The following is a 10524-nucleotide window of genomic DNA, read 5'->3' on the forward strand; positions in this document are numbered from 1 at the left end:
CCACTTTCCCTTCGTTATTATTATTATTATTATTATTATTATTATTATTATTATTATTATTATTATTATTATTATTATTATTATTATTATTATTATTATTATTATTATTATTATTATTATTATTATTATTATTATTATTATTATTATTATTATTATTATTATTATTATTATTATTATTATTATTATTATTATTATTATTATTATTATTATTATTATTATTATTATTATTATTATTATTATTATTATTATTATTATTATTATTATTATTATTATTATTATTATTATTATTATTATTATTATTATTATTATTATTATTATTATTATTATTATTATTATTATTTTTTTGTTCCCTTCCTTTAATTTTGTCCCTCTCTCGTACGTTATTTTAAAAAAGAAAAATATTTTCCACCTTCTTTATGCTTACGAATCTCTATTTTCTTCTGTCAATGTTATAGACGATTTCAAATAATTGTTACTTTCTTTTTCAATATTCCCTGAACTCATCTTATCTTAAACAGAGATGATAAATTAAGAGAATAAGCAAAAAAATATAACAGATCAAATTTGATAGTACAAGAATAATATTAAGATATGCATGATCAATAAATGCGTTCAAATGGCCAACACCAAAAAATGAAGAGCAACTTGAATTTTAATTGGGTATAGTTTTTGAAAAACGAACTAATATTGCTCAATAGGAGTAACTATTAAGATAGATAGGCCGAAACAATTCTTTTGTCAACTTTCTCTACTTTTGTATAATTTTAAACTCTTCTCCGCATTAAAATATTTCTCTGAAAGTGGGAGCAAATGGAGAGATCTTAGATGAAAATATAAGTTTTACAAAATAATTATGCGGAACTTGAAATAAGGATGAAGGACAGTCGAATGAAAATAACAAATCATGGCACCAATTTCGCGCACTAATATTCGAAGATGGAATCAAATTGCAATTTTTGTCACTATTTTTCTTATTTATTTTTCTCTTTCCCTTCTTTCTTCTTTTCTTCTTTTCTTTCTTTTGTTTTCTACAACACAGTTGGCCTCTAGTCTAACTAAAATACTCCTTTTTCAGTTTTCGCCAAGGTTAGGTTAGTAGTATATCAAAGCCCTTCTACGCACCAGAAAGAGAATATTCCCCTCAATTAAGCACTATTATCTACATGACCAGTAAAAACTAAAAGGTGCACTATTATCTCAATTAAGCACTATTATCTACATGAAAATACATGACCACTATTACGCGTGCCAAAAACAAAATAAAAAAAAGGAAAACAAAAAGCTTGTCCAATACAATAAAATTACTACAAGAGAAACAAAAAAGAGTTAAATGAAAATAGATTAAAATACTATATGAAATTAACACACTTCATGCGGACCACTGTCTCCTCGTCCTCGCTAATATATATGTACTAAATTGCATCTAAGCAAAAGAATTAATCCTGATATCATATTTTTCGCAAAATCAAAAGTAGTTCTTTTTTAAAGAACCATGTTACAATTTTATTTATTACTGAAATATAGAAAGACATCAAACATCAAAAGATTCGATCTTCACTTGCCTTTCAGAGAGTTATTTGTAATGAAAGCAAGCCATTTTATTAATTTGTGGCTTTTTTCGGAAAAATATCCGGACCAAAGTGAGCTTAGGCTATGATTTTACAGCGGTTTACCAAGAAGATTAGTGACAGGCATCCAATGCATATAGGTTGAGTAATGCTGTCCGATCGAAGTGTTCGATTATGATTTTCATCTCACTTTTGGCAGAGGAGTTGGTTGATAGTAAAAGCCCTAACTCCTTTAATAGGAGGGAACCACCGCTTTCTTTACGGTTTCTTTTGAAACATCGCTTAGCCACCTCCGATAAAATAGGACAGGATCTTTTAAATGACTGTTGGGTTTTCATAATAATAATAATATTAAAATTAAAAATTAAAAATAGGAGTAAAAAAAAAAAAAAAAAGGGACAAAAAAGATAAATAGATACCTAGTTGATGGACGCTGCCACATCACTACCTAATGCCCCTCAATTATATAAATATATAGATTTATTAGGTCAACGCCAAAGTAATGGACTTTCTTGACGAAGTAAAAATGCTAAGGATTATGAATTGAATTATGTGAATGATCAAATATTAAAGCTTGCATTATTTACATGATACCAATTTTGGTATTTATTTTATATGTAACAAATTCTTTTACGTATGAATCTGATTATTTTATTTATTGAATTAAACAATATGTGAATACAATTTTTTTAATATCGTATTAAATTGTGTGAACTAATACCTAATTTAATGTAACAAAAAACACACAAATTGCAAGATTATGTCAAGAAATAGACCGTGCTTTCATTTTGATTAATTTGCATCTAAACAAGAAGACTTTCCCCCCTCAAAATCACTACTAACAACTTTACAAAAACAGGGAATATTTTAAACAAATATTCTAAAGTATATTTGTTTGATAACTGTTGTCATGCCATGTTCATTTTAGCAGTTTTAGACGTTGTTAACATCGTAAAGCTCTAGTTAAATCATTTTGGGGGGACAAAAGCAATGGTATTTGACTAAAATTGAAAATGACACCGGACAGATTAAGACCTTCGCAGTTTTGTATTGATAGAAAATATAACCTTGTGTTCTAAGTTATCGTTCCTTAGCATTGTAAGTCACTGCAAATAATTATTTAATCCTTAATCTTCTTGAATTTGCCGTGTGTTTTCTACTTTGTTTATATTTGATATATATATATATATATATATATATATATATATATATATATATATATATATATATATATATATATATATATATATACACACACACACACACACACACACACACACATATCTACATGCATGATTGATGCATCATCTCGTTATAGTTTATGTGCATTGTTGAAAACAAATAATATAAATAATATAATTTGTACCGTTCTCCTTATCACATGATTACGTATTTGATATATATCTATATAATTTTTACTTTGACAATTTACGTAATGGATAACTTTTGTCCAATTAATTTAAAAAGTAACTAAATATAAAGTACTAAACATATTGTAGGAGGGGAAAGGGTCGATATGATAAAACGTTAAATTCAGAGCTGTAATAATATTTTTTTACGTAAAAGACAAAAATAAATTAACAGGAAAAGAAAACCAAGATTGTTTCTAGAGACCATTGCGCTGATACATTTTTGCATTCAAGTAAGAACTAAAACTTTTTTTCCCACAAAAATCGTAGGTTATTCCTTTAGTCCCCTTCAATTTGAGAACTCGATCGTACTTGAAAAGTTTCCATCAACAATTCAGTTTATAGTGGTTTCTGAAAGGTTATATGGTTGTCTTAATAATTAAGAAACAGTCCAACGATTAAACAACTCGTCTATATATATATACTAGTACTTGGACACATGCGTTGCACGTGTAGTACATATTAGTATAAACTTTTTAAAAGTAATAAAATTAATATTAAAATACATTTATGATGAGTAATGTGAATTTTAAAAGACTCATACTGATGAATGGGAAGCCTATTCAACTCATATTGATTTTTTATTTTTTTTTTAGTTTCTCACCTGGTATCCGGTACCCACATTGGGACCCGACTAAATTCAGATTCACACCGGGAAGTCCCACATTGGGGGTCGAACCCGAAACCTCTGATTAAGGATGAAGAAGTACTTACCGGTACTCCACCATAACCCTTGCTGGTAATGAATTTTGATGTTACTATATATAAACATGTGATATGATTATATATTATTTAATACTTTCTTATAAACGATGTTCTATAAAACATCAGACTGTAATATAGTTTTTCGTTAACTAATTATATTGGTTCTTCTTAACTCCTTGATGACTTCTCTTTTTATACTCATTAAACAAAAAAGATTCTTCCTTTCAACAAAAAAACGAATTTGCTAGGAAACAGTAAACTGAAAATTAATAGCAAAAAAATAAAATTCAAACAAAATTTCCTCAATCTCTAAGATAAGTTCTTAACCAAAAGGGAAAATGAACAATCAACTTTTTTTAACAATAAGGTAAAATTATTTCAACTTGTGATTTTGTAATATAAGTCAAATAATTATTTCTAAGATAAATTAAACTTGCCTTGAGAAAAATATCACGTTTTATGGATATATGATTAAATAAAGTATCACAGGTGGAAGATTTTTCGTAAACAAAGATATTCAGTTGACACAAAAAGAAATCAAGAAATATTGAAAAATTACTAACTACATATCCAGTTACGATCGATTAAGAAGCTGACAACTAAGTGACATTTTCTCATTCTAATTCCGTCTCAAACGTTTAGTTCCTCTTTTACTCCTCTTTTTAGACTAAATTATTTTCCATATTTGAGTACATTAAGTCAATTATTATTATTATTATTATTATTATTATTATTATTATTATTATTATTATTATTATTATTATTATTATTATTATTATTATAGTTAATTAATCTTTCTCCAACTAATTCGGTCCTAAAAATTTAGTTTGCCATTGATTTCTCGATCGATATACCAAAACATTGTCCAAATTTGAAAATCACTACAATGAAATATTAAAACTTATATAACTACCCTATACAAATAAATGGTTGAAAGGATGAAAGAAAAAGCTATAAAATTATCAAAGCATTCGTAAAAAGAAATAGGAAGAGAAAATAGACGTACATGACTTAACACTTGTAGATGAGTTTGGTGTGTTGGAGATGGTGACCACATGAAAAATTTAAAGAACAGTGTTTCTTATCAAAAGAGTGATTTCACCGAAATAAATTGATTAATTGAGTATATCCTTCACTCATAATAATAAAAAACTGACATACATGAATGTATAATTACTGTTGGAAGATAAAATAACAAATACTGAATAGATATTCTAAAGGTTGCTAACAAACTATTCGTTTGCATATGATCAGTGGAAGATCAACCAATTTTAAAAAATTGAATAGGTTGCAATGATTATAAATAGCATTAGTTTTAGAAACATGTTCCCACGTCTACAATTCATGTTATGATGATTGCTATCCAAATATTTATATATATATATATATATATATATATATATATATATATATGTGTGTGTGTGTATGTGTGTGTGTGTGTGTGTGTGTGGAGAGGGCACCTAAAAATAGTTTTAGAGGCAGATTAGGAAAGTATTTCTTTCGAGCAAATGCGATATCCAGGCAAAAAAGAATTGAAATATGAGAACATGCATGTGGAAAGGCCGAGAGGGCACCTAAAAATAGTTTTAGAGGCAGATTAGGAAAGTATTTCTTTCGAGCAAATGCGATATCCAGGCAAAAAAGAATTGAAATACGAGAACATGCATGGTTTAAAAACTAAGAAAGAATTTCTTCAGCCAGACATTAAACTCAGAGAAATAGTTATTAGAAGTAAAATAAAGATCACGAGATTTACATTTACATTAGTAACAACTTGTTTGAATGGTTGTTGCATGCCGTTTCATAATGTATCATATTGTATCATATTGTACTGTATCGTTTGATGAATATAATATTTGGATAGATTGTATCATTTGTTGTTGTTTCATGATATCACACACCAGCAATATGAAAAATAAACTTGCAATATTATAAAGAAAAATTATAATACGGGGTAAATTTATTATATAAAAAGGTAAGGTAAATGAGAAAATAAAATTATTTAATAATAATAAAGGGTGAGATGAGAGAAAAAGACAGGATACCGGCGCAACCACATCAAATCGGTCGTTACATAAAGTGGCACATTTCGTCGTTACGTAACGATGGATTTAATAATACGGTACAATAAAATTTAAGTAACAACCAAAACAAATATCGTATTTAAAGTAATAATACGATACAATACAATAGGTAACAACCATCCAAACAAGCTGTAAGTAAAACTATACTAATGGAATGAAAATTACTCCATTTAAAATAGAGAAATTTTCAGAAACCACTATTGTTTAGTGGTTATTAGCTTGCTATAGCTACCATTTACTCAATTACTTCCTATGTAACGACCCGACTTGTCATTTTAAGAATTTAAGCCTCGCCTGATGGCATAAGGCCCTGAGCAGCTTCTTATTATGTGTATTGACTTGCGTGCGTGGTTGAATTCAGTTACCGGATAATTTGGAGTGATTTGGAATACTTGGTCCCCAAAACGGAAGCTTAAGTCTTAGGATTTTTATCGTAGTCAGAACTGTGTAAAGACGACTCCGGAATGGAATTTTGATGGTGTCAATAGCTCCGTATGGTGATTATGGACTTAGAAGCGTATCCGGAAAATTATTTGGAGGTCCGTAGAGGAATTTGGCTTGAAATGACGAAAGATGAATTTTTGAAAAGTTTGACCAGGGGGTTGACTTTTTGATATCGATGCCGAAATCCGATTCTGAAAATTGCAATAGCTTCGTTATGTCAATTATGACTTGTGTGCAAAATTTGAAGTCATTCCAAATTGATTTGATGTGTTTCGGCACAAGATATAGATTTTGAAATTTCAAAGTTCATTAGGCTTGAATTGGGGTATGATTCGTGGCTTTGATATTGTTTGATGTGATTTGAGGCCTCGAGCAAGTTCGTGTTATGTATTGGGACTGGTTGGTACGATTGGACGGGGTCCCGGGGGCCTCGGGTTTGATTCGGGGTAGTTTCGGACCAAGTTTGGGTGTTTTGATGCTGCTGGTTGCTGGTTCTGGTGTTGTTCTTCGCGTTCGCGAGGAGCCTCTCGCGTTCGCGAAGAAGGATTTTGTTGTTAGGACTTTGTTCTTCGCGTTCGCGAAGAGGTTCTCACGTTCGCGAAGAAGAAAATTTTGTTGTTTGTTGTCTGACTTTAGAGGCTCATATCTCGCAATCTGTAAGGAATTTGGAGATAATCAAAAATAAGAGTTGTAGCCCTTTGTGTCTCGTTTTCAGAAAAGTAAACTATTTATCATTTGGAGTTGTGTACAAAAAGTTATGGTGGATATACTATAGGCTGTCCGGGAAGAGTTTGGAAATCTCTGTTGTACAAGGCTGACTTTGAAAACTTATATCTCGTAATCTATAAGGAATTGAGAGATGAGCAACAAATGAAAGTTATATTTCATGGAGTATAGTTTTCAGAAAGTCAAACCATTCATCATTTGGAGTTTTGTATAAAAGGTTATGACCATTATACTAAAGGCTGTCTAAGAAGATTTTGAAAATGACTTTGAAGAATTTGTTCATCGCGAAGGCGAGGGAAGTCTCGCGAACGCGAAGAACAAATCCCTGGGCAGCAGAATAAAGTCCAAATTCGTGTCATTCTTCCATTTTTGGACCAAGGAAGCTCGGGTGAGGCGAGTTTTCAAGAGTTTTTCAAGGAAAATATTGGGGGTAAGAATTCCTAACTTGATTTTGGTTAAATTACATGAATCTATTGTTATTTTTATCACTAAATTAGTGAATTGGGTTGAAAAATTTAAAAAACCTTCTTGGTTTAAATTTAAGATTTGGAGGTCGATTTGTTATTGGAATTCGATAAAATTGGTATGGTTGAACTCGTATCGGATTGGGTGTTCGGATTTCATGAAAATTATATCGGGTTCCGAGAGGCGAGTCCCGCGTTGACTTTTGTTGACTTTTTGGAATAAAATTTAAGTCGACGTATTATTATCCGAAATTATTTCCGATGAATTTTAATGAAGTTATAAAATTAATTTGGATAGATTTGAGCTGTCCGAAGGTCAATTCAAGCAAGAAGGCTATTTTAGAATATTGGCCTAACTTCAAAAAGGTAAGTGTCTTGCTTAACCTCGAGTGGGGAAATTACCCCTTAGGCATCGTGTCTTATGTGCCATTTGTGAGATGTGAAAAGCCGTGTACGCGAGGTGACGAGTACGTACTCGGGTTATATGTGTAAATTTTATTGAGTTAAAGTCCTGAGCATATTGTGTGGTAAATTGGGTAATTGTTGGTATATATTTAATCATCTAATTGTCGTGCCTAAATCCTTGTTGTTGAATCTGTTGTTATATGACAATTTGATGTGATTGTTACTTGATTATTTATGTAATTCCGTGAATTTATTGGTTTGATAATTATTTGAATTTAATTTTATTATGGATTTTTCCTCTGCAAATAATTAATTAAATGAGCTTAAGAAGAGGTGTTTATATAATTATTGAAAAATTAAATTTAATGAAGAATTTGCTTTATGTTGAGTAATTTTTATCTCTATTGATTGTTTTTTGGGTGTTGTACATATTGTGTGGAGCTTTTGGTTATTTGTTGTGAAATTAATTGACTTGGTTATAGCTTTGGAATTTGGTTGTGGCCATTGGGCAAATTGTGATATGAATTGATTTTGTTATATTGCTATGATAATTTTCCGTGTAAATTGTTGTATTGTGTGAGTTGTTATTTTGGGGAGATAAGGGTGGCATTTCACCATTGATATTATGTGGTTATAAGGGTGGCATTTCACTGTGGTGTTTGTTGGAATATTATCTGGGCGGAGCAATAAGGGTGACTATAGGAGCGATAAGGGTGGCAATAGGAGCGATAAGGGTGGCTATTGGTATTGTCTGGGCGCGGAGCGATAAGGGTGGCTATAGGTGTGATAAGGGTGGCAATAAGAGCGATAAGGGTGGCTATTGTCAGGGACGATATGTGGTGATGTGGGATTGTGGTGTTGATAATTTTCATGTGATGTTGTGATTTGCTTGTGTTTACTTTTATACATTGTGAAATTTATCTTGTTGTTGGTAAATTGATAACAATCTGATTTATGTTGAAATTGAGAGCCTATGGCTATTGCCAGGCGGTTTATAAAATGAAATGTGGGCACGAGGTGCCGTGAGTAAATAATGAGGATATTTGACACGTGAATTGTCCATGCAGTTGTGATATGAAATGTGGGCACGAGGTGTTGTGATGAAATGATAATGATAATTGGCACGTGAATTGTCTGTGCAGTTGTGATATGAAATGAGGGCACGAGGTGTCGGAAAAATATGATGATTTAATTATGGGTACCAGGTGCCGTGGAAATATGAAAAAGAGCCGAGACCCGTATTTTTTTGATTATGAAATGAGGTGTCACATGGTGACTTTTTAATTGAAAGAATTATATTCAAAATATTTATTTGGAAGAATTTTTACTTAGAAAATATTATATGAAAGAATTATATTTGAAAGATATTTATTTGAGGAAATTATATTTGAAAAGATTTATTGAAAGAATTATATTTGAAAAATAATTATTTGAGAAAATTATATTTGAAAGAGAGTTATCTGGAGGAATTATATATGAAATACATTTATTAGAAGGACTTTATTTAATTGGGTGTAATTGTATTTATTAATTTTTGAGTGATATTAATGGTATTCTTGTTGTCTGTTGTGCATATCACTGGTTGTTTTATCCTGCCCTTATTATTATTTATTTCCTATTATTTTGTATATTATATTGCACAGGTTATTAGATTAGTGAGTGTCTTGACTGTACCTCGCCTCTACTCCATTGAGGTTAGTCTTGATACTTACTGGGTAACGACCTGTGATGACCCAAAATGTCATCTTATGTTTTAGAACTCGAATCTGCGCTCTTAAACTTTAAAAATCCAATTTTTAACTTCCTCGATTTATGTGCGCAGTCCGGGCAGGTTTCCGGAATGCTTTTATGTTGAAAACTAATGAAAATAAGAATTTTTGCCTTAAAAGTTGATTTTAGTTGACTTCGGTCAATATTTTTGGTAAACGGGCCCGGATCTGTATTTTGACGGTCCCGGTGGGTCCGCGTCGAATTATGGAACATGGGCATATGCTCGAAATTGAATTCGAAGGTCCCTAGCTCAAGTTATGAATTTTTGATGAAAATTAAAAGTTTAAAAATTATTTGTTCTTAAGAATTGATTGATATTTGGCATTATTAGTATCGGGTCCGTATTTTGGTTCCGGAACCCGGTACAGGTTCATTATGATATTTAAGACCTTTCTGTGAAAATTGGGGAGAAACGGAGTTGATTTGACGTGATTCGGACGTCCAGTTGAGAAAAATAAAAATTTTAAAGTGTTCTTGAAAATTTCATTTGATTTGGTGCAAAATTCGTAGTTTTAGGTGTTATTTTGGAGATTTAATTGCGTGAGCAAGTTCGTATGATATTTTTAGACTTGTGTGCATGTTTGGTTTGGAGCCCCGAGGGCTCGGGTGAGTTTCGGATAGGCCACGAGATGTTTTGGACTTTGGAAATCTGGTATTTTGCTGCAGCACGTGTTCTGGCATGTCCTTCTTCGCGTTCGCGAAGGTACTCTTGCAAACGCGAAGAGTAAACTGGGCAGCTGAAGATTTCTTCTTCGCGAACGCGAATGTATTCTAAATTTTTGTATAACGTATTCATGGAAATTTTTTAAAAAATACAGCCTGTATAATATATATTTGATAATATATGATTTCCTTCGTTATATTTTTCATGTATTAGTGTTGTTGTACCCGAGTTTTCTGAAACAATTATAGCAGGTACACTGTATTCATATGTATATAAGTGTATTAT

This window comes from Nicotiana tabacum, chromosome 13 (genome assembly GCF_000715075.1).
Source record: "Nicotiana tabacum cultivar K326 chromosome 13, ASM71507v2, whole genome shotgun sequence".
NCBI lineage: Eukaryota > Viridiplantae > Streptophyta > Magnoliopsida > Solanales > Solanaceae > Nicotiana > Nicotiana tabacum.